The sequence below is a fragment of the Vulpes vulpes genome, chromosome X, assembly GCF_048418805.1.
Source record: "Vulpes vulpes isolate BD-2025 chromosome X, VulVul3, whole genome shotgun sequence".
Taxonomy (NCBI): domain Eukaryota; kingdom Metazoa; phylum Chordata; class Mammalia; order Carnivora; family Canidae; genus Vulpes; species Vulpes vulpes.
This window is the reverse complement of record NC_132796.1, coordinates 3,256,223-3,282,471: the sequence shown is the minus strand read 5'-3', so window position 1 is coordinate 3,282,471 and position 26,249 is coordinate 3,256,223. Positions and strand designations below refer to the sequence as shown.

Here is a 26,249-nt window from a genome sequence, read left to right as displayed (position 1 = left end):
AGGGTGGCCTATTCTGAGGCTCTAGGCTGCTGTGCATTGTGATTTTTCTTACTACCCACCAAGGCTATACAGGGTCAGGCTGTCAGTGGTTTCCCTACCATGGAACTTAAACTGCATTGTGATTCCTTTGTTAATTTCTGTCTCCCCCCAAATGCCATCAGGACAGGGACTTTCTCTTCTGCCTTTCCGTCCCTCCTTCCTTCCAACTGTCCTTCCTCTCTCTCTATCACTCCCGCTGTTTCTTCCTTTCTTTATATATTTATTTATTTGTTTGAATTCAATTTGCCAACATATAGTATAACACCCAGTGCTCTTCTCATCAAGTGCCCTCCTCAGTGCACGTCACCCAGTGACCCCACTCCCCCAGCCCACCTCCCCTTCCACAACCGTTTGTTTCCCAGAGTTAGGAATCTCTCATGGTTTGTCTCCCTCTCTAATTTTTCCCACTCAGTTCCCCTCCTTTCCCTTATAATCCGTTTCACTATTTCTTCAATTCCACGTATGAGCGAAACCATATGATGATTGTCCTTCTCTGACATACTTATTTCACTCAGCATAATCCCCTCCAGTTCCATCCACGTCGAAGCAAATGGCGGGTATTCATCTCTTCCTTTCTGCAGGAACTGTCTCTAATGTAACCATAATGGGTTCACCTGAAGAACCCAGCTAAGTGCATAGCACAGGTTGTTCTCATTCCCTGCCCTCTCCTCTGAGGGTTGAGCGCTAATCACACAAGCTCATGAACTCCAGTTGTCATTCTCTTGCCCCCAGCTTCTCCCGAACCATGGACGTGCAGCAGCCTAAGAAGGGAGGACGTCCTGCTCCAGGGAGACAAGGCACACAGTGGGCGGCTGTGCGTGGGGTAAGTGCTGTTTCTGTGGATGGGGCTGGATGGGAGAACAGGTTGACACTGTGGACGGACACAGGTGGGTAAATGTTTGACATCTGTATTGGGCTTTGAAGGCTGAGCTGTGTGTACACATCTCTGTGTGTGTACAGCCCGTTTGTCCCTATATATCTAAGTCTGCGTCTAGTATCAGGTTGTCACGAGATCCCTTAGGGAAGAGTATCATTAATTGTAAGCGGCGGAATGATAATAGTGGCTGGGTCAGGAAAGTAAATATAGAATGAAAGCAAATGTTTCTAGAGGACTTACAGAAGCAAGGGCCGGTGCCAGGGAAATGTGCTAAAACAGGCCTTCTGGGGTGACCTGCTAGCATTGTCCAAAATGCTCCAGGGTCAATCCATGAAGGAGCCTTTCAAGCAGAAGGGACCACAAGATGCATTGAAGGAAAGCCCCCAAAGAGCCGCAGCAAAGTCAGCTGCCTGATATTTGGAAACCAGGCCCCGTCCTGGAAGGAAGGTCAGACAGGATAATTACTTCCCCCTAAGAAAGTGAAGATGTTTGATTCCAAAGAGCTCGCAAGGCTATTTGTATCAGTGAGCGGCTTGATAGCGCCGTCGGTATCGGAAGGGCACTCTGATTTTTATCAACAGTGTACATTTCTCTCCTATCGCCTTCATAGCCCAGCCCTTATCTCTGATCCCTGACAGTGACTAACAAACTCCCAGAGAATGGCCAACAATGCGAACAATTTATATTCTTCAAGGAACGCAAAAGTATCTGATTCTATCTGGACCCGCAGACAGAGGCTTAAAAATGAAGTTTGTGTAATATTACAAATCTCCCTTCACTATGTTTGTTGGTTTTCCATTATTTTAAAAAATAAGCTTCTAAATAAATGTTTAGGTTAGGCAGATAATGACCTCAGTCTGGGTGCTTAGTCAATTTTTCAGGCTAACGGCCAACTGCAGTCACAGGAACACCCTAAAATTCCACTAACACACGTGGATGATCCTTCTCCATAAGCATCGTAAATGAACACAGAGAGCGCACAAATCATCTTTGCCAGGCTGCTCCTACCTGATGGATTCAAAGGTCATTTGCTGCCCTCGTAATTCAAGGACCTTCTGCAATGAACAAAAGGGAAGTCGATTCAAAATTTGGTAAGAAGCAGTAGCTCTAAAGCACATTTCTGCACAAAAAAGACCTACTTTGAACTCTGGCCCAGATATTTCTGTATCAACATATGAAAATGATCTCACAACAATTAGACAGTTTATAGGTAAATCGATGATGACACAGAATGTGCAATGAGGGAGCTGCTGTGTCCCAGCAATAGATTTGATGGTGTTCATGGAAACTTTGTTGGGTGGCTCCATATATCTATATATTTTTCATTTATCTTTCAGTTTGTATGAGTGGCAATTAAATTTTATATTTGTATGTGTATGTGTCTTTACAAATATCTATATACTGTGTATCTGTAGATCTATCATCTATATCTATAGTGTTTAACCAAAATCTATATTCCTATTAGTTTTTGATCTACGTAGTGCTTAAGCTATAGAATATTATCACATGACAATATTTGCTGATAATTTCCCATAACCAAGTGCAGTGCATGGTCTTGTAGATGCCATAGATGCTTATAGAGTGAATATTTTCACAATGAAGTAAGAGATGAATGAAAAAGAGATTACAGTTAAAATAAGAATATTCTTCTGGTCACCAAAGATTTCCATTCAATAGAAATTAAATGGGGAACATAAGTCACGGAGGGTAAAGGGAAATTTAAATGCACTCTCAGCCTTTTTTTTTTTTTTTTAATATGAGAGAGAGAGAGAGAGAGAGAGCACAAGCAGGGGGATGGGCAGATAGAGAGAGAAAGAGCAGCAAGCTCACCGCTGAGCAGGGAACCTGATGTGGGGCTTGATCCCAGGACCCTGGGATCATGACCTGAGCTGAAGGCAGATGTTCAACCGACTGAGCCACCCAGGTGCCCCCACAGCCATCTTATTATAAAATACTTATGTTTGCATGTTTGCCTACCTGTTTTTCCTGCATTATTTGCCTAGGACTTGACAACAAACATCTGATTTTGTTTAAAAGAGAAATAACCTGGTCCCACCCAAATCACTTAGTGGCTATTTTGCCAGTGTTCTATCTTCGCTGAACGCTCCTTCAATTGTTACTTAAAATTTGATTTCCTGCTTCATTTTTCCCCAAGTATAACTTCTAACAGGAATTTTAATCTAATCACAACCTGTCCAATAAGTTGCTAATTATAGATAGATGTTGATCAAATAATCTGTCCTTTAAAATATAATAACGTGTCCTTTCCATAACATAACTCCTCAAGGAGCAGAGAACATTTACAAAGCCCTAACTCCTCCACGTAAGTTCTGTTGAGAAACTTAGTTTGATTGGTATGTGTTCAAATACAGATAGATACAACTATCGTCAGACCGAGCATTGAGAAGCAATGCATATCACAAGTGTCGTTTTGTTTCTTTCCCGCAAAAATTAAAACCGTTCTTTAAGAAATATTTTAATGAACATAGTCGTGTCTTTTGGAAGAAAGCAATGTAAACGGATGCTTGAAAGAAAGATCACCGTGAAGATACTTGATAGAGGAATCCTGTGTTACTCTTGGGAACTGAGAATCTATGAAACAAACCTTGTTATGAAAGTGGGGAGGAAGGAAGATGGGAATGAAACATGGAAGCAGGTGGACAGAACCAATGGTGTCGTCCTTCCAGAGCAAAGCAATGCGTGAGGCAAGGTTCTGTTTGAATTTGGTGACTGCTGGGGGGTAGGCTGTGGGAAAGAGATTCCAGAGAATCCCTGCCCTTTGCTACTTGTGTGACCGAGCAACCACTGGCATCTTTAGTTTGTTATTCATGCAGAGATGGAGACAGAGAGCTCTCCTTCTCGGACCTGGTGTGTTGGTGCAATGAGACTTTTTCATGGTACCTGGAAGAGTAGCCGCCTTTTAATCATTGCTGATTAAGTTTCAGTCCCTTTCTCCTCTTATATTTTAGACACTGGATATGGTTGAAGTGAAGTAATACCCATTTGCTGTACACTCATCCTGTTGGCATCATTTTGCAGATTTTTATCTCTTGGCACAATGTGATATTTATTCATTTCTAAATCAAACCACCCTGGTTTTAAATCCACAGTGTGTGCAAGCCTATTAGATAAGGCACAGAGAGAGTAAGGGTGTTCTTAAGCCCCAATATAATCTTTAGTGTCTCGAAGTAAATTCATGATATTTCATGAAATAATTATTTTATATTTATAGTCTCCATTTCTCACCTTTCCTGACTATAACTGTTTAGAGACTACTAGCTCTGTCTCTGCCACATGACTATTTCAAAATACATTAAGTCATTCGTTTGAAATATGTACACACATGAGGAAATGTTTAGATTGGTCTGAAAAATAGTAGTGTGCTTTTTGTTTCCTTTCCTACTCTGGAATGTTGAAATTGTTGAAATTATATGTGATTAAACTTCTACATTAATATTTTCAAAGCAGTTCACATTCACAAGTCAATTCGTCTAACATTTGAATGACTATTATACGCAAAGTTCCGATGAGCAAACCTATATAGATTGTGCCCTTCATGAGGTGATGTGTAGTGAGGCTGGCATACGAGATTGATTATTTAAGATAAATTGTAAAACTAGACATTTATACCAGAGATACTAAAGGAAGAAAGGAAGTCATTAACTAAAACTTAGAGGATAAAGGTATACTTTCTTGGAAACTTGGGCAAAAGTAGAGAGGAAGGAAGATTTTTCAAAGAGAATGGGACAAAGAGATTCTCGTGTGAGGTAAATAATATTAGCCAAGGCTTCAAACACTAAATTCAAAGAGTGACACTCCAACTTTTAATCTGCTTTATGTCCTGGGAGCAAAATCAGAGTTGAGTCAAGCTCTTAAAAGATGGTGTGATAAAATATCCTTATCCTAATGCAAGGCGGGGATTGCTGCTAAGATTACAAATTAATTACTAAAAATACTTTAAGTTTTTGAATTTAAGGAGATTCATCTACAAAAACAATAGAAGGAACAGATACACCAGGAGAAGAGGCAAAATTAGCCAAGAAATGACAAATCTGGAAGTAAACCAAATAGATCTATTAGAATGAAAAACCACAGATCTTATTTTAAAAATATATACTTTGATCATCAGATTTAAACAGAGTTAGAAATATATAAGAAAGAGTCAATAAATTGCATGGATTGGGGGGATAAAGAAAAGAGATTATTGTGAAGGAATTTATAAAAATGGAATGCACAAACATGGACAAACCATCAAACAGGTTAGGAGTAAAATGGATTAATAAAGAAGGTAAAAATATATTTATCTGGACTCTCAGAGAAAGAGTAGAAAGTCTTTACTTGAAGAATTGACAGGAAATATGAGTGATCTGTACAAACCTGTGCCCAAAACAATCAGATTCAAGAGTTCACAAATGGGCAGAATAAATTTAAAAAGAACTAGAATAAAAAGGTAAATGGGTAATTGAAGGGAAATAAATAATTAAGTATGAAGGAAGAAGACTACCAGCCAGCTTCTTGGCATCAACAACAGATCCTATAAAAATGGAATAATATTGGGACACCTGCGTGGCTCAGTGGCTGAGCATCTGCCTTTGGCACAGGTTGTGACCCCGGAGTCCTGGGATCAAATTGCTCATCAGGGTCCCTGCACAGAGCCTGTTTCTCCCTCTGCCTGTGTCTCTGCCTCTCTTCTCTGTGTCTCTCATGAATAAATAAGTAATGTTTTTTTTTAAAAAATATAATAATACTGTAAGTTATTCTAGGAAGAAACTTTCAATGTAGGAATCTATACCCACTTAACCTGTCTTTCAGTAATAATAAGACAGGGAACAAAGAAACATATGAAAACGAAACACTGGCAAAACAATTTCCCATAGGACCTACTAAAATATATATACCAGGGATCCCTGGATGGCTCAGCAGTTTAGCACCTGCCTTTGGCCCAGGGCATGACCTCGGGGTCCCGAGATCAAGTCCCACATCAGGCTCCCTGCATGGAGCCTGCTTCTCCTTCTGCTTGTGTCTCTGCTTCTCTGTCTCTTTCTCTGTATCTCTCATGAATAAATAAATAAAATCTTTAAAAATAAATAAAATATATATACCTTATATAGAGGATGCCTAAACTCAATGACAGGAAAAGAAGCAGCTCAAATCTGGCAAAATATGTTTTAAAACACTTCACCAAAGAAGATATGTAGGAAACATGCAAGCACATGAAGATTCCCAGCAGCATTGGTAGTAAGGAAATGCCATGGCCGCCATTGTGCAAGGAAGCCCAAGGCAGGTGCACAAGCCGTCTGTTGCTGCTCCCTTTGACCATCCACTTGCACCCCTCCTCGATTGCATTCCAGCCCAGGCGCAAGACATGTGAGTGAAGGAACTGTAGAAAATTCTACCTTCCAGCCATCTGAGCAACATAAGGCTCTTTGAATCTTCTTTTATTCTTTTTTATTGATTTTATTTATTTGAGAGAGAGAGAGAGAGGGTGAGAGAGAAAAAGAGCAGGGGGAGGGCCAAAGAGAGAGAGGGAGAAGCAGACTCCTCGCTGAGCAGAGAGCCTGATGTAGGCCTCGATCCTGGGACTCTGGGATCATGACTAGAGCTGAAGGCAGATGCTTAACCAATGGAGCTACCCAGACATCCAAATTTGCACCTTCTTAAGTTGCTGTTACACCCTATCTGAATTCCAGACACACAGGAACAAAGATTATAATAAAATGGCTATTGTCTTATGCCGTGAAGTTCTGGGGTGGTTGTTCTATAGAGATAGCCGGCCGATCCATTGTTTAATATTCTATATACGCCTTTATACAGAAGTATGTGCCTTCAGGCCATGATAGTATAGGTGATAGTCGTAGAAAGTGCTCCATTTTAATCATTAAGAACAATAAACGATTTACTTTCTAACAGAGCTGGCGTCTTCTAAAAATTTAAACACTTTGTGTAAATCATGCCTCTTTGGTAATTACATGTTGTAGATGCCTCTTTACTGAGCCAGATGACTGACGTTTCCTGAATCCCTGCCTCACATCATGGATCCTGCCACATTGACATCTTCCAAAAGATGGAGAGCATCCCACTGAAGATAGAGCCTACAAAGATGAGAAAATCCACTATAATGCCGGCACGACTTCCCTTTAGTCCTTCTGAGAGGCCCCATGCAGAATAGAAGGCAAGAACGAATAGAAAGAAAGAAGACACTTCTTACTCTGGAATGAAATAAAGAAAGAGGAAAAGATGAAAGAGAACACGATATCTCAAAGATAGAACAAAAAAAGCGATGTGAAGCATATTTTCTTAAAGTCAAGCATTAAACAGTTCCAGAAATGACAAATAAATACTACTGAGAGTAGTTTTTTTTTTAAGATTTTATCTGTTTATTTGAGAAAGAGCAAGAGAGCACAGAAGGAAAGGGAGAGGGAGAAGCAGGCTCCCCACTGAGCAAACAGCCCTATGTGGGGCTCGATCGCAGGACCCTGAAATCATGACCCCAGCCGAAGGCAGCCGCCCAACTGACTGTGCCACCCAGGCGCCCGTCATGAGAGTAGTAGTTTAACACTCCCTTTATTCAAGATACTTTACGTTATTCTTTAAATTTTACTCTCCCTTTCCCAAGATTTATTGATACAGATATGACCTACATCACTGTGTGAGTTCAAGTTGTACAACATGATTATTTGATACATATACACATGGTGAGATGATCTTCACAATGAGGTCCATTAACACCTCCATTTTCCCGCATAATTATAATTTTTGTGTGTGGTGAGAACACTTCAGATCTATTGTTTAGCAACATTCTGGTATATTATAGTTAGCGGTATTGTTAACGGAGTCTCCATGCTGAGTATTTGATCCACAGAACTTGCTCATCTTATAACTGGAAGCGTCTACCCTCTTCCCAACACGTCCCCATTTCCCCCAGCCGTATGCCTGGCACCCACCATTCTACTCCCTGTTTCTACGAATTTGGCTCTTTTCAGACTCCACATATACGTGAGATCACGCCGTGGTTGTCTCTCTCTGACTTATCTCGGCATGATACCGTCAAGATCCATCCATGTTGTTGCAAATGGCAGGAGATACAGCCGAAACAGAGATGATCTGAGAACTCCAGGGCCGTTCTTTCTTTACCATTTCAGGACAAGCTCTGGCCAGACCTACATGCGTTCACTCATCCATATATACAGTCATGTTACTTACCCAGAAGGGAGCCATTTTGCTCATGAAACATCTCCAGTTTCTTTCTTTCTTTTTTTTTTTTTTTATTGGAGTTCAATTTGCACATCTGCAGTTTCTACTCATACAGTTACATGGCCCTCGTAAAATTTTCCTTGAGGCCACATCCTATGTGGAGGCGCTTGGCTGGCTCAGTGGTTGAGCATCTGCCTTCGGCTCAGGTTGTGATCCTGGGATACTGGGATCGAGTCCCACGTTGGGCTCCCTGCATGGAGCCTGCTTCTCTCTCTGCCTGTGTCTCTGCCTCTCTCTCTGGTCTCTCATGAACAAATAAACAAAATCTTAAGAAAATAAATAAGTTCCTAGATCCCAGGTTTGTTTTCCATAAACAATTCTGTCCAGGTGAGGTCCCCCCTCTACCCAAAGCATTCCATTCATAAAGACTTTCCCTCTGACAAACTACAGTAGAGGGCTTGCCACTGTGTTTCTCATAAGCACGTTTTCTAGATTTGACCAGTTTATCTTCCCTATTTCTTTATCAGGGGAGAGAAAGGATGGATTACAGATGCGCTACTTATCATTTCTTCCCTACTGCTAGTAATAAATGGTCACGCAGAGTGATGGTGTTCAAGCGGTGTTTTCCAGGTACTGCGACATGGCTTCTGAGGGTGTCAATTAGGTAATGTCTTCTGTGGTCATTTTATGGACTGGGTTTCTGCATGAGGTTCTGCAGGACTCAAGGGTGTTCAGGCTCAAAAAGACACACCATCTCTGAAGAAAATACAAATGTGTTCCTCTGTGAAAGGCAAAATCTGCCCATCGTAGGCAGCGATGGTCGAAGGAAACGTTTTGTGGAGCATTTAGAAGATTCAGAATCTGGAATGCAATGCTTTTGCTCTCATACCTCTACATCCTTTCTCAGTTTCTGCAACTGTTATTATTATTTTTTATCATTATTATGGTGTAGTTCCTGTTTGAAGGCCACTCAACTTGAGACCCTGGAGGACTTGATGTTTCCATTTGAGTCTGAGGACAGGAGAAAACCAATGTCCCAGATCCAAGGCAGTCAGGGAGGTGATGTGCACTGTTGATACCCTCACCCCAGTTCTCCCACCGATGGAAAACATTTTTCCAGGGAAACGAAGGAAAGAGCAGCAAAATCACTCCGTACATATATATTCATCGACTGTCCATAGTACGTCATTTTGTGCACAGTTGTAGAAAACGTCAGAATGGAAAGCAAGTTGCCTCCTTAAACACCTCTGCTAATCAGTCATCTCAGGGCCTGACTGGTCCCCAAGAGGACTTGAAGACCCTCAGCTGCTTCATTGCTGTTCGTGCTGAAGTAGGCTCCAGGCCCACCCTGGGCTGTTTGAAGGAACTCTTCAAACAGGGAAGAGTGTTCCCAAATGTTTCCCACCTACGTGTCTGAAGACAAGAAACGCTCAACCGGTTCACCAGATCAATCCCCAAGACAAGCGAAGTCTTAGCATTCTTTGACCAACACTAGCCACTACTCGGTTGAATCTGTGTTACTCTTACCAAAACCGCCTTCCAGATATACAGGCTCCAAGATACCTGGGTAGTCAGTTCTCAGGCAGGAGAAAGAGGCAGGTCTACATGGCAGGGGATCTATTTGTTGCCTGTGGAGATCACTAGCCTTGGCGAAAGAACGCCTTTGATCCCAAATAACAGGATCCACCTGACAGTTCCCCCAATGGGAACTGTCCCCCAATGGATCACCTGTGATCCATCCATCCCCCAATGGGGCCACCAGTCCCTCCCGTTGATGGCAGAGGGACCTTCCCTTGTCTCACCTCTCAAGATCATCTACCTTGACAAATCTGTTCACCTCTGTTGTACTATCCTTCAGATTTTTTTCTTTCTTCTTCGTTTTAAACCAGTCTACGCAGGTCACATTAGTTTAGTGTTTACACATCATTTATTATTGAAGACTATATCATACATTTTTGATGAGTGATTTCCATTTCTTTTTTTTTTTTTCCACACTCTCCATCTGAGCAGTGTTTTTTTTTTTTCCCCTTGCTCACATTAGTCATTTTCTGATATTTCCCCTGAGGCCAAAACTTCATTTTCCAATTCTTTCTTCCTAGGATTTCATTTTCTGCTGGTTTAGCTTCCCTTAAACCATAGAATAAAATTTAATTTTTAAAACCCGACCTGTTTCTATGATTTCTTCCATTCCGCTTGCTTCCTTACATGCTATCTTAGAACAACACACCTTCCGCTGGATTCCATAGGAAGGGGGGGAGGGCACTGGCTGGATAATTAGGAAGAACGGTCCTTTCTCACCCATAACACTATTGAAAGGAAGGTACTCGTGTGGGGCAGCAGGTGCAACTCATCCAATTACTCGGCACAATAAAAATTGTTTTGATGTGCCTGACGCATGTGCAATGGATATTTTCACGTGCATGCCAATGAGTTTATCTATCGGTCGGCTTGTGGATTTCGGACTTTATGGCAGGTGCTCCTCCCTTCTGGGTCAGGTCTGGTTCCTGGAGTCACGTCCCACTCCTGCTCATTGGATCCCTTGGGGGACTGTGAGCAAGGGCTGTCTGCTTACCCAGCCACTGCCCATTCTTGGCTGACGTGAGCAATCAGATCCCAGCAGAGACTTTGTAGCCCAGCCCTGAAATCTCCCTCCTGGGCTCCCTCCCAGAGAACCCTGCATCCTCCTCAGTCTGTCTGCTCCTGTGCTGCAGCCCCCGAGGCTGGAAGTGCTGCATGGAGCCGCAGGCTGTCTGGTGTCCAGAGCTGTCTGGCCTGCCCCTGATGGGTGGCCTTGTGCAGAACAAAGCCACGCATGCTGCCAGATGCTGCGGGGAGCCAGCGGGTCCAGTAGCAGGGTCACATCTTCTTCTGCACATTTCAGATCTCACGCAGAGCCCCAAAGCCTGGGGCCAAGGCAGCTTCCCCTGCTCCTCTGGCTGGCTGCCTGGCACTGTGGGGCTAAGGCGGGTGGCCCGGTGGGCTGGCACCTGGACCTGTGTGCTCCAGAGAACACCATGAGCATCCTGTCCCCGGCCTTCCTGGGCCCACCCGACGTCAGTGTGCCTGAAAGTCACCCCCAGAGCCCGCATGGCCCCTCAGGTTCTCTCCTCTGCCCTTGCTTACGTAGTTCTGCTCAGGAAATGCAGTTCCAGGATAGCCTGTGGCCCGAGAGCTTCTGGAAGTGTGCGATGGAGTCACAAGCCCTGGGGCCAGCCGCCTCCCTCCCTGGCCCTCACTCAACCTGCGTTCACCTGCTGGCTTGCCTCTCAGGCAAGCTGCTGTTTCCCATCCCACAGCCCCCTCATTTGGATCACCCAGTGACCGATGAGCTCTGCAGCCTCTGCCTGGCTCCGACCTGGGGTCTGCACCCTCCCCTGGACGTGGGGACACAGCAGCAGAGACGTGAGGGTGCAGGTGGAACACAGTTGGGGCACAGAATCCGTCTGCATGGTGCTGCGGCCGCTGGGGGAGTCCTGCGTGGCCCTGCCTCAGCTTACCTTGGGCTTTGGGGTCACCATCCCAGCTTCAGCATGGTGCCACAAAGTGGTGCTCACCCACTTTGGCCAAGCATCCGGGAAGCCAGCCATCCTCTGCACCTGCATTTGCAGCGTGGACCATGAACCAGCGTGGTCTGCTGGAGGCCGACCCCTGGCCTGTGTCACAAGGTAAGACTTCTAGCTTTTTCTGGCTTGTTACATTCCGCATCCTCCCCACCCCCAAAAACAATTTGTGTGGCTTCCTCCTCTGAATGCATCCCAGGTGTGTTGGCATCAGGCTCTTGGTGCTGTGTGGGGATGCCATGGCCACCTGTCTCTCCCTCTCGTACCTTCACGGCATAAAGGTGCAAAAAACGAAGGCTGTGTCGTGAATGCAGGGTACACGTGCTAGAAACGTGGTTCTTTCCATGACGACTTGTGATTTCATGGGAAGGCTGTTGGTTCTCTACAGTAGCTATGTATTCCCAGGCACATTCTAGAAAAAAAAAAAAAAGCAAATGAGATGGCATTTTGCAAAGTGTGGGGAGCTAATGAGAAAGGGGAACTTATATAACTTATATAAAATGCACACACGAATGGACTATAGGTAAATGCTGGTGTATTGATTGATATAGGATATCCTATATTTAGATCAAACACCAGTCTTCATTTGTGTGTGTGTGTGTGTGTGTGTGTGTGTGTGTGTGTAAGCACGGGTCACTATTATAAGTAATTCAAGGGGAAGAAATACATCACTTCCAAGTGATCATAATATGACAAAAACCCTATACCTACCAGATGAAGACAAAGAGCTTGTACAGGGAACAAATGCATCTTTTATTTCATAATGTCAGCTAAGGGAAGGGAGAGCTTTACTTGCACAAAATGTATAAAGGGAAAAAAAAACTGGTATTATCCTACCACCCTAAAAATAACTATTACATAATTTTACATTGTGATGCCTTATTCTATTCCCCCTTTTAAATGTTTAAAATGTAAGTGCTATGATTGCCCAGAGAGACGGGGACATTACAGATATTTTGATGCCAATCATGAAAGAATATTTAAAAAGTCGAATAGGATGTAAAAATGAACGTCATGGCCGGTGTTTGCAAGTGCATCCAATCACAACAAGTGTGCGTGTCAAAATATGAATGCTACAATAAAAATTCAGTATAATGTGATTTTTTTTCCTAAAGAATTCAAGAATCATTTAAATGGGAAATTAAACAGGACTCAGCTTTCTCTTGTAAAAGTGTTTCGAAAGCAAATTATGAACAAACAATTTAGTCCCACAAGTGCCCTTTGGGGAAATACTATTTGCTTATTGAAACATTACAAAGTATTGAACGTGATTCAATTGAATCACTCTCTCCAAAGAACAATTATTAAAAAAAAAAATCCCAAACCAAAAACTATATTTTGGAAACAATCATTATTTGGACACAGCGATTTTTTTCCTTTTAATTTTAATGTTTAACGACTGCTTTCAGCCCGCTGTTGCCAAATCATACATTTACATTTTTATTTTATAACTAGATAATAGGAAGTTTCTTCTCCAGTGATATTTTCTCCCTTTGGGAGAACTGTATTCATAATTTAAAAAAATTAATGACAAAATGTGTTTCTATGATTTGATGAGAATCAGGATTCCAGCTGCGTCCTCCAAGTACAACCGTTGATCACGGGTGCGATTCAATGGAGTTCATTCACTGCTGTCTCTTTTATCTGCCTTTAAGAGGATCACCTGTGCAGAAATGTATTCTTTCCCACAAATCTTTGTTTTGTCCCAAAGAAACATGACAACGATGGAAGATATCCCTTCTAGAGTTTCCTCTGTAAAAAAATAAATATGTATGTATTTAAACTACTCCAGGAGGCACCTGGGTGCTCAGTCTGTGAAGCGTCCACCGTTGGCTCAGGTCGTGATCCCAGGGTCCTGGGATCGAGTCCCACATTGGGCTCCCTGCTCAGCGGGGATTCATCTTCTCCTTCTGCCTCTATCGCTCCCCCACATTTGTGCATTCTCTCTGTCTCTCAAATGAATAAAATATTTCAAAAAATAATAAAATATTTCAAAAAATAATGCTTAGAGACATGACTCTAAGCATTCAGTATTATACCGTTTATCTGGCACACAGTGAAGAAAGGTCCAGTCATCCTCCCCTTTCAACATCTGACGAAACAGACGCACAAAAAAATTAAACAAATGACCCACAGTCCCACATAAAGTGGTTCAAAGTCCCATAGGTAGTCAGCAGAAGAATCAAGAGTCAAGAATGTTGATGGAATTCCATTTTCTTTGCTCTTAAGTCATTACATAGTAACTTATGTAAGATAGTGCATTTGGTCATTATCTTTGATGCACGTGTTCGTAGAAGATATAGATGCAGCAAATCATAATTATTCTATGACTTCTTTACTAAGCCAAGAAACTGGCTGCCCATGGGTACCATAAGCCTTCGGAGGCCCATCGCCTTTCCCTGCCACCATGTTCTTTCTATGGAAACGTACTCCCATTGGAATCCCTACTAGCTCTCTGCAAACGTTGACTCAAGTCACTTCCTCATGGTGATAATGGAGCTTCAGATCCTGACCTATCTCTTCTCTTTTGCCCAATCCTCTTCAAGAGCAAAAGCATTCATTTGTAAAAGAACTGGCCAGGATCAAGTTTTGGGAGCAAATATTATATTATTATAATAGACTCTCAGTGGGATGTGATTTTTGATGCCATTCTCATCTGCAGGCTACTGGTCCCTACAGAGTTGAGCTCAGGTTGTGCCCATGGAGCCAGGTACAGATGAAGGATGTCCAACGTTATAGACGTTCTCCTCACCTCTTCATGGACCTGTGGATCTTCCATAAACACCTACGTAGGAATCTTCCTCCCATCACGCGAAAAAACATGGTCCCAGAGACTACAGTTTTTGACAAAATCCTGGCTCAAAGTCCAAGCTCTTTAACACATGACAGATAGGCTTACTTTACCATGCATGGAATTAATTTTCCCCTAGAAAAATATATAATGATGTTACAAGCCATATTCCAAAGTTAATCATTATTAATTGTATTCCCAATATAACGGAAGAAGCTGGATTTAGTGGTGGGAGTAGAGCATCCGTCAGGAGGCATGCCAAGCCATTGTTTAAAGTTTGCGTTTCTTGTGACATTTTAATTTCACACTTAGAAAATCAATTTGGGAGGTAGACGGTGAGGGCAGCGTGCATCCAGCTTATTCAACAACAAATTAGTTACTGCGATAAAGCAAATTAAACTAAATATATTTAGAGAGAAGCATCAGATGCGTGCTAAATAAAACAGCCAATAAACAGGAAAATTCAGCTGCATTCTCAAATCGTGCTTTAGGGATTTATGCTGATGAGCAGAATTACGAAACTTCAGTAGAACTGGTTATGTGACACACATCCAAGCAAGTGGCTTGGCTGTGGAGCCCTTTCAAGGTTTGTACATACAGAAAGGGATACTATCGTGCCGCACAGGGGAAGAGGGGGAAAAAAAATCACCAAACCGAAAGGTTAAAGGAAGAAAGGTATAATAGATTTCCTTCTACAAATACCGTTTTTGAAAAAAGGGTCTGTGGAGAGGAATGTGAGAGGAATAACAGATTTGTGGAAAGGTCAGTGGAACACCCAGGAAAACTTTGTACGTACTATCGGAAGGTGGGTGCATCATGGAAAATGAACCCTCTGCATCTGCAGGAATCCAGCGTGCACAGACGCATCACCCCCTGCTCCTGATCCATCCCATGCTGGTGTGTGCGGACATGGATTTTCTTCTTGTTTTTGATAACAGCCTGTTGAGGTGTGATTGATATACAAACAACTGCACGTGGTCAATACTGACAATTAGAAACAATTAGGTATGTGTGAACGTAGACACGGATCTTTGACGCCACCACCGCTGATAACCAAGCTAATGAACACATCCATCACCCCTAAAATTCCCCAGTGGCCCAACCTCCTTGTTTTGTGATACAAACCCTTAACTCGGGATCAATTCTCTTAACAAACCTTTCAGGGTACAGTACAGTACTCCTAACGGTAGGCGCTGTGCTGCTCGGGAAATCTCTGGAAGTGGGGCGATGTGTTTCCTGCAGTGGTCACGTCTGTGCAATCACTACCATCCTCCATGTGGTCAAGCTTGTCTAAAATTATGCAAATGTGCTATGAATTGCCTTTCATCTTGAAGGCCACCCTACTGGGTTGACCAGTACCCCTCAAAACTCATGCCCTCCCAGAACCCGTGAAGGTGACCCTATTTGGAAATAGGGTGTTTGCGCATGTTGGTCAAGTTAAGAGGAGGTCACCGTTAACTAGGGCGAGCCCGAGTCCAGTGACTGATGTCCTTATAAGAAGATGGAAATTTGGATGCAAACCCAGAGGGAAGACGGTTCTGTGAAGGCAGAGGTGGAAATGGGAACGATGTAGCTGCAAACCACCTAGCCTCAGGGATTTCCAGGAGCCCTCGGAAGCTGGAATAGGTAGGAAGGGCCCTCCCTGAAAGTCCAGAGAACAGTCTCACCCCACAAGGATCTCAGACATCTGGTCTCCAGAACCGGGAGAGAGTATTTCAGGATTTGGAGCTGCCCGGCATGCGGTCCCGAGTTACAGCAGCTCCAGGGAACGAACACAGTTATTGTTAGCATATTGGACCTTTAAAATCATGGGGGCAAAAAGTAAAAAATAAAATAAAATAAAATAAAATCATGGGGGCTTTCGCATCTGATTAAGAAATAGAAGCTCTTCACTATATCAGCGCTCAACAGAATGTGCGTGGTGCCCTTCCTGCCTTAGAAATACCTCAGTGCACATCGGTGATGCATTTCTTATCATTTATCTTCCCTGTGGTGGTTTTAAGAGGATTACTATTCACATCTTATAAATCGCCCTATGAAAAATACGCTGTATAATTACCCGAAAGACCTGAGGATATCATCGCAAAATTGTCACTGAATTTCTAAGTCCTGACAACGTAAAACTGAAAGTGGCTTTTGGAACCAGCCTCAGTGGGGAGGCACAGATTCTCAGAGTTGGGGGACACTTCCAAATCAATGGAAAAATGCACTTCAAATGCACATCCCAGGCCTTGCCCGGTGATTCTGATCCCGTAGGTGTGGACGGGACAAAGACAGGTGCGGGTGAGGGATCCCCCAGGTGGTCCAGAGGCAGATGATGGAGGCGGACGATGCTTTAGAGCCATCTTGTGGTTTGTTTTTCCACTCCATGTGGCTGGAAAGTCAACATAACTAGCTAGGGCCTCAGTTTCTCATGCGTAGAATGGGAAAAAAAATGATGACACCTTTTCTATTTATAACAACACCTTCTGTTGATATAAGGATGGAAGGAAGAAGACGTGTACATTTTTGTGCAATACTAATTCATATTGCATACTACACCATATCATATAAATATAAATTTTATATATTACATGAATGCCAATATGCTATGTATAATTTCAATAGGTGCATGTATTATCCCTATGTAAACGTGTATTATATTTAAAATGTCATTATATAAATGTGTATCTCTATAGAATATAGTCCCACAATGTATATATTTCTCAGCCCAGTGTGTGGGTCGTATTGAGTTCTGCATAAACAGCAGAACCTTTCCATTTAATTTCAAACCTATTGTTTTAGAGACGAGAATACTGAAATTGTAGAAATCAGAATTTTTTTCCGAATGGATGACATGCCCAGGGTTTCACGTTGACTTCATGCTGATTCCTTACTAAAAATGAGTTTTTATCTCCAATCCTCTCCTGTAAAAAAAAAAAAAAATCAGTAAAGAAGATGCATTATTTTATCTGTGTGTTTCATTTCATATTTTTTAGAGCCATAATCTTTTTATCCAGTTTACCCTTTTAGGGAAAAAAAAAAAGATGTTGCTTATTGAACTTTTGGTCGTATCATTTAAATTCGTGATATATTATTAAAGTATTTAACTTGAGGGCGGTGCTTTCTTTCCATGAACGGACATTTGTGAAAGAAGCAGTCAGTGAGGCTGTGAATATAAGAATTTATCATTTGTAATTCTTTAAAATGTGTTTTGTGCAGCCGTATAATTTCTGAGTAATGCCTCCCCCTGCCGTAAATTATTTCAGCAGGCGGAAAATCTACCTATGCACTTTTTCTGCCCTACGTGCACATCTCAAAGCCCATCCCCCTGCAATTAGAAACCATCCATCGGAGTCGAGGAGGTTCATAGATATTTAATATTTGCAGAGCGCCTGCAGCCGGCAGAGTGGAGATCCATCACTCACAGCACACGCTGACCTTTGGCTCCCGGGAGAGTGATCCCGTTGTGGCTGGAGAATGATATCTTGCTCAATAGCAAAGATCCAAACATGCTTTGTCTTCATCAAGGCTGTAATCATGCCGGAGCAGGTGGCCCAGGGACTGAACCGCCTTGGGGTACACGGAGGCGTTAGGCAAAGGATTAGGTGGGGCGCCCAGTCGTCAAGCCGTGATTAGGCTGCTTGAGTTAAGATGAAGGAATATCAATCTTCATGCCGCTCGCTGTAAGTGCCTCGCCGGGGAGGCAGGGTCGCTTGTGCCTCAGTCTCCCCCTCACCAGAGGCTGCGTGTCCCTGGTCCTGTGCAGCAGCCTAGAGGCCATGGCTCTCTGCTGGGCCTTCAAACCCAAGACATGCTTGCAAAGCTCTTCCTTTTGTCTCATGCTTTGTGTCTTGTGTCTGAGGTTGGCTTTTCCCTTGCTCAGGAATTCACGCTGCATTGTTCTAACTGCCTCCCGCAGTGGGGAGCCAAGGCCACAGGGCTTGAAGGTGCAATGAGATTTTTCTGGTGTCCTTCCACATCCGTGTGTCATGTCAGCAGTGCGGGAGTCACAGTCAGGAATGGAGGCTGAGCCAAGCTCACCTCCTCCAGTAAGTCTGCACCCCTAACTGCAATGGTCCCAGCAGAGGCAATCTGCGTTAAGTCTGTATGAGACTCCTGCAGCTGCTATAACGAACTGCCGCAGATTCAGCGGCCCGACACAACATCGACGTATTTGGTGGCAGTTCTGGAGCTAAGAAGTCTAAAATGGGTCTCACCAGGCTCATGTCCAGCTGTTGGTGAGGCTGCATGCCTCCCGGAGGCTCTAAGGGAGAATCCATACCCTTGCCTCCTCCAGCTGCTTCAAGACACCTTCCTATGTCCTCAGGTGCATCATGCTGACCGCCACTTGCGTCTTCACATCTCCTTCTCTGATTCTGAACGTCCCTCCTCCCTCTTAAAAGGACCCTCATGACGACACTCAGCCCACCTGGGTAATGCATGATTTTTAACGGGATCACATCTGCAAAGTCCCCTTTGCTGAGGTTGCTCACAGACTCATGGGCTGCCGGGGGAATGGGGATGTGGGCATCCTTGACGGTGGTGGTTTTGCCTTACCCGATTCCCCTCCCACTTCTGAGCTCAGCATGTGCAAGCTGCCAAAGTGGACAACCGGTGGCTCTCAGTTGACGCCAGGCTTGCGGGAGGGCGTCACCAGTTCCACAATGACACCGTGAAAAAAGAGGTCAATACCATATGCCTGAATTAGAACGCCAAATTAGACTTCTCACTTAACTTTATTGGACTGTGTTGGGGAGATTTAGCTATTGAGAATATAGCTCCATGAACTAATATAAGATAGGGTTGTAAATTTTCATTTGTGATGGGATTTAATTTTCATAGATATTGGGAAGGTGATCTTTATTTGCATTTAAAATGGTGCATGGATGGATTAAGAAAAAAATATGATTGATGGACAGGATTATTAGAAGCTATATTCAAAGGGTGATTGCTTTCACAAATGATCATTCAGCAAGCCAGGCATGGAAAATGGATGATAACTCACTTACTGTTTGCAATAAGGATCCTGCAATACGGTATATTTATAAATATTTTCCTAACTGCTGTATGAATTTTACAAATAACAAAGCCATATCTGTCGTACTCGAAAGACTATTTTAACGCTATTTCAAGGAGAAGGGGTGTAGAATGAGCTTTATTAGCCTATAATCTGGAGGTTGAAAACACTATACCCTCCGATGATTTCATGTTTATTGCTAAACCTCTTTCTGATTCTTAAACCGTTTCAATGGAAAAAAAAAAAAAGAGAGAGAGAGAGAAAACTGCTGCATTATTCCTAAGATAGACTTTTTAGGCTTGGTCTGTTTGGATAAGGATCTAATTTAGGTTTGTGGAACCATCTTAATGAGACACAATGTCCTCCGTTGAAAGGTGTCTAAATTTAGCCATGCACATAATAAACCTAGTCTCTATAATTGGGTAGGATAACTTGATGGAAAATTGTCACTCAGATTTAGATTAAATGTAAAGGTAAGCAATCCAAAAGTCACACGCGACTTGCTATGTCACCATGGATACGCCAAAGCGAAAACACGAGAAAAATCAGGGAAGTAGCAAACACAGGGACTTAATTTGTGATGTGAAACAGGTCACCCAGGATGACTCAGAACACCTGTGTTCTTGCTTTTTTTTTTTTTTTTTCTTTTCCCAGAAGATTTTGGAAATGCTGTTTCCTGGTGAGAATACTGCACTGAGTGTGCATTTATGTGGTTCTTGTGTATCGCCGCCCAAGATCTTCCGATTCGGCATCTGCTTTGAGAGACTCCAGCGAGTCATACGTGCCCTCGAAGCAGACACATGCCACCTTAGTACCTGCTGGATGCCCAGTAAGGACTGACTGAACTCGGCTGAACTGATGTTACGTTTGACGTCCCCAGGAGAAGACTCGTCTGTGTCAACTGTCCTCACTGGAAATAGCTGCTGAGGCAGAAGCATCTAGCATCAAGGTACCTATTTCCATCTGATTTGGCTTTTGTACTTGAACAAGGGTCTGACCTTCCCAGGTAAGCACGTCAATTTGGGATCTGCCAAGCGTTTCCCTCGAGGACACGTCGGGAGAGATTCTTTTTCACCTCTCATACTTGCAATCGCTTTTCCACACTAGTATGAAGCTAATGAATGCCATGGACAGATGTAATTAATAAGTAGATTTGAGCTCTCTGAGAGAAATAATGAATTCCTTATATGTTACTAATTTACCCCTTCCTCATGGGCAGACTTGCTTACATAAAGATCCTAATTTAGAAGTGTGATTAAGAAGCCTGATGCCTCGCAGTGATGGGTCAGGGGAGATAAATTGCTCAGTATTTTCACATCTCACATTTTAATTTTGTACTCCATATTGCACATCTGACGCTTCCACGAATAGCTGCTTTGAAGGTCACTGTGTGATTTTTAATGTGTTAAAAGTAGAAGTATCGTTTGGACTAGGTGGTTTAAAACCCCTTGTGGGGGGAAAAAAAAAAGATGTAAAAAAAAAATCAACCAAAATGTGCCTTCCCGTGCTTCAACGTTAATTTCAGTGTGTTTGAATTCGTGATTGCAACACTTACACCTGTTATGAATTGGATCGTTACAATCCTGTATTTATTAAAATGAGATGTTTTAGTCTTGCACTTTTATGAAAGGTAATTTCCAAGTCCTATCATTGAGTTTTAATTTTACATGACTAATACTAATGAATCTTCAAAACTAATAAATAGTAATCGAGTCGGCTCATAAGAAGTAAGGACAACCATGAAAGTGAATTCTGAAATGGTGTGTTGATAATTCTTTGGAGGAGTATGCCTACAAAATGAATCTTTAAACTTTCCCAAATGTGTGTCTTTGTGGTAATAAGAGGAAGCAAAGATACTCATGAAGATTTTAAGTAGGGGATTCCTGTTAGTTTACAGCCTATGGGATCTCAGGTGAGATCCAAGCACAGCAGTGAGTCTGGGCTGTACAAAATGATAACTGAATTTAGGTAATTTTTGAACAGAAACCCACTAAAAAGGAAAATTTTCACTCATAAGACGTGCCATTTAATCCATAAATCAATACCCAATTCTCCTGATTAAGGAGATGAGAGGGATCCCTGGGTGGCGCAGCGGTTTGGCGCCTGCCTTTGGCCCAGGGCGCGATCCTGGAGACCCGGGATCGAATCCCACGTCGGGCTCCCGGTGCATGGAGCCTGCTTCTCCCTCTGCCTGTGTCTCTGCCTCTCTCTCTCTCTGTGTGTGACTATCATAAATAAATTAAAAAAAAAAAATTTAAAAAAAAAAAAAAGGAGATGAGAAATGGGGGGCCAAACAACGATGCAATTTTCTTCCCCAGTTTGTCCCCCAGACCAGAGCTGGAGAACAGGTTTCCACCAAGAGCTGAGGCCCCAGAACAAGGTGTTCCCTCTGTGTAGAGCGAGGTGAGAGATGCTGGTTCGGGAACAGGTAAACCCCCTGCTCATATTCTTTGCTTTGGGCTCTTGCATGTTACAGCAAGGCCTCCTGCTTGGGATGCTCCAGGTTTCCCCAGTAAATGATGCCAGAGGTTTCCCGGGACATCACTGAGTGATGGTTGCAGTTCCATTTGACCAGAGCCATGTTTGGAAAGTGTAGCTCCTCGTTTTCTACAGCAATGCACATGGTGGCCTGAAGCTTGCAAAAATGTGATTGCAATCTGTCCACTCTATCCCCCTTTTCTTCTACTCCCAGTTACCAAGGAAACCGTGCTCATTAGGACGGTTGTCTTTAGGAGAGTCATGCCCACCCAACCCAGAAGGAACCATCAGTAGCTTCACTTCTCAGGGATCAGGGTGGGGGGGGGTGTTAATACTTTGTGGAGATTTGCCCAAACCCTTTGTCTAACCTGCAGAGACCCTGGTGCCTCTCCCACCTGTGTGCTTAGGGACGGATCGTCATCGTGGCGTCTGCCAAGTGAATACAATACAACGGTGTCTTCGTTTATGCGCTTTGGGGAGTGAACGGATTCAGCCTCTGTGAAATGCCAGACTAGGCGTGTCACTCAATTTTTTTCTCACCCTTTCAAAGAAAAGCAGCAATTTATATCCTCTCTATTGGTTTAATGCAATGGATATACCGATCATTATATTTTTTTTCACAGAAGTTCAGATCTTACACGTTACACATCACAAAAGCAAAGGTTGCACGCATGAGATGTATTGTTTGATTCTAAGTTTGTTGCACGTTGTGATCCCAATGTGGTATGTTACCTGAACGTAAGGTTTTAGAAAGTGCCCAATATTCTTTTTTTTTTTTTAAGTTTATGTATGAATGTATTTAAGTAATCTCTACGCCCAACGTAGGGCTCAAACCCACAACCCCAAGATCAAGAGGTGCATGCTCTGCCGACTAAGCCAACCAGCCAGTCACCCCAGAAAGTGCCCATTATTCTGAAACACTGACACACACATTATGTTCCGTGCACCACAAAACACTAATAATTTATCATTCTTATATAAAAGCATAGCAATTCTGAATCAGATGGAGGATCAAATTTTCTGAACATGTGTTTGGAGAAAATAGCATGGGTTTCAGATGGAAGCTCACATGACCTCTTCTTTGATTTGTAGCCATAAGATACAAAGATGGCCAGGGAAAAGTAGCATATTTTATTTTTGGTCCCCACTACACCCATGAGTAATTATATGAACCCAGAAATAGCAAGGAATTCATTTATTTAAAGCTTTTTTACACAGAGGTTGCTAAATCATTGAAGCTGAGTTTGTCATCACTGGGGTAGAGGGGATGCACACACAACAATTCCACCTCGTAAGATTGCTTCCCATAAATATCCGTCATGGCTTCTTTCAGACTGTATCCATTTTGTGTTCTCTTCTGCTCCTTGGGGGGGGGGGGACTCCTCATTATAATATTAATAGTTATTATTATACTGAGACTGCTTGATTTGTTCATTTATGTTGAATATCAACCATATTTGTGCAATATTTTAGGTAGTTTGCCCTATCTGAAGATCTATTGGTAAAGGAATCTGAGGGAATGAGGAGTGCTAAGAACTTTATGATGCCTAAAAAAGATTAGTTCGAAATAATTAAATGATCACAGTTCTGTAAATTTACCAAGTCTTTAAAGTAGACACTTAAAATGGCTGGATGTTAACTGTTGTAAATTATAATTCAATAGAGATGTTTAAAGAGCACATTGACTTCTTATACAGGCAATTGGAGTAGAGTTTTATAAAATTAAAGTAGACTAGAAACCAAGTTTGTGATTTAAAAAATTCCTATTTATAACAACGAAGGGATTGGCAAAATTATGCAACTCCTTTGTAGCTAAGAAAGTAGATGGCATCTTGCCTTGTTGGCACTGACTTTCTCCTGCATTGTCTGAGCCCTACCGAGGCTCTTCCAGGCATCGCTCGCTTCCTGTGTCTCATGGTGGTGTATGTACTCTGGGATGTCTTGTCCATAGAATTGGCCCTTAAGGGGCATCTGGGTGGTTCAGCAGTTGAACATCTGCTTTCAGCTCAAATCATGATCCCGGGGTCTTGGGATCAAGTCCTGTATCAGGCTCCCCTTGGGGAGCCTACTTCTCTCTCTGCCTGTGTCCCTGCCTATGTCTTTCTCACGAATGAATAAATAAAATCTTAAAAAAAAGAATTGGCCCTTAAGATAAATTTCAGACCGTTCCATCTTTCTGCGTATCTTAATTGTTGAGTTTAGGTATGTCTCAGCTATAGCTTCCTGAGGACCATTCCCTCAGAGCTTTGCATTCTCCAACATGTATAAAACCTTACTTATTATTTTACGAATGACACAGTGTCTTCCAAAGGGGGGAAATACATATATGTCTACCGAGGATTATATATTTAGTAAAAATAGATTTCAGAAGGAAATCATAAAAAAACAGAGTGGAGAAAAACACAATAGAGAACTGAAAACCGACACAGAGAATCAACAGACCCAAAAGTTGGTTCTTTGGCCAAAATTGACACATCCTTAGCTAGACACACCAAGAAAAAAAAAGAGAAGAATCATACTACTAAGATCAGACCTGAAAGTGTGGACATTGCTACTAGTCTTATCAAAATGGAATGGATATCAAGAGAATGCTATGAACAATTAGATGGCAAACATCCCATAAAAGAGCTGACATGATCAAGCTCTTGGAAACATACAAACTACTAAAGCTGAAGAAAGAATAAGTAGGAAATATGACTCTCCCTGAAAAAATTATACTTCAAAACTGAGGGGAAAATGAAAATATTTTCAGATGAATCAAAGCTAAGTAAATTCTCAGCCAGCAGATGTACACCACAAGAAATTCTAACCAACATGCATCATGTCGAAGACAAGTAAAACCAGATAGAAACACATCTACCCAGGAACAAACAGGGCTAGAAATGGCAATTTTACATGTAAATAGGAAATAATTGTGTGGCTTTTTTTAAAAAAAAAGATTTTATTTATTTATTCATGATAGACATAGAAAAAGAGAGGGAGAGGCAGAGACACAGGCAGAGGGAGAAGCAGGCTCCATGCCAGGAGCCTGACGCGGGATTCGATCCCGGGGCTCTAGGACCACACCCTGGGCCAAAGGCAGGTGCTAAACCACTGAGCCACCCAGGGATCCCTAAATAATTGTGTTTTAATGCACCAAATCATAATTCAGTGTGTGAAATAAAGCAGTAAAAAATATATCCTGCATTATGTAACACACGCATACAAAAATATGTGACAAAATGGCACAAATAAAGGAGAATAGGGGGATCCCTGGGTGGCCCAGGGCGCGATTCTGGAGACCCGGGATCGAATCCCACATCGGGCTCCCGGTGCATGGAGCCTGCTTCTCCCTCAGCCTATGTCTCTGCCTCTCTCTCTCTCTCTGTGACTATCATAAAATTAAAATAAAAATAAAAATAAAAATTTTATAAAGGAGAATAGGGCTGTGTACAATGTGAAGTTCTTACATGATATACAAAATGGTATAAATTGTTTGAAAGCAGCTTGTTATAAGTTAATATAAGTTAAATATATATAAAATATAAAATAAGCTAAAATATTGTAAAATAAGCAAATAATCACCCAAAAAAAGCCCATAACAGAGCTAAAACAGAATACTAAAATAGGCCCGATCCAAGGAAAAAAGAAGGCATGACAAACAGAAAACGAATAATAACATAGCAGATTTATACCTTTTGTAAAATTGTTATAATTGCATCAAAGGTAAATGGCCTCATCCAGTCTTATTTCAAGAGTAATATAAAGTGAACTCAAAGTCTGATTTTTAAATATCATACTACTTATACTTCAAAAAGCAAATCGAAACAGGTAAAATCAACATTAAGAATATTTTAGGGGCTCCTGGATGGCTCAGTCTGTAGAGCACGTGACTTGCCATCAGGATCCTGAGCTCAAGCCCCATGTTAGATATAGAGATTACTTAAAATTTAGGGGGAAAAAAAACCAGAATATTTTATATAACCCAAGATACACAAATTCTTACTGTATTAGGATGTAGTAAGGTTAAAATATGAATGACACGTCATATCATTTTTTGTTGCCTTCACCTTCAGAAAACTACCCATGGATTAGATAAGGAATCACAAGGGAAATTAATACAATTTTGGTTTGAATGATATGGGAAATGTAACATAGCTTTTGTCTTGTAGCATCTGAGGTGATAGAAACACCCTTAATTCTGACAGGGATGTCAGTTACACAGGTGTATGCATTAGTCAAAACTCAAACTATTTTATTTGTGTAAAAAGTGGATGCGTAAGAAACTAATGCAATGAAAGTCCCCACTGGCCAGATAACACCACCAACAAA

At 42.2% G+C, this 26,249-nt stretch overlaps 1 long non-coding RNA gene across 1 annotated transcript; it reads left to right on the top strand.

Annotated features, from left to right (window-relative positions):
* The first annotated feature begins 913 nt into the window (after positions 1 to 913).
* On the top strand, positions 914 to 10,275 carry LOC140596081 (uncharacterized). Its single transcript, XR_011998120.1, has 2 exons — positions 914 to 2,007; positions 6,895 to 10,275. It is a non-coding gene; the product is annotated as an uncharacterized lncRNA (long non-coding RNA).
* Positions 10,276 to 26,249: the final 15,974 nt, after the last annotated feature.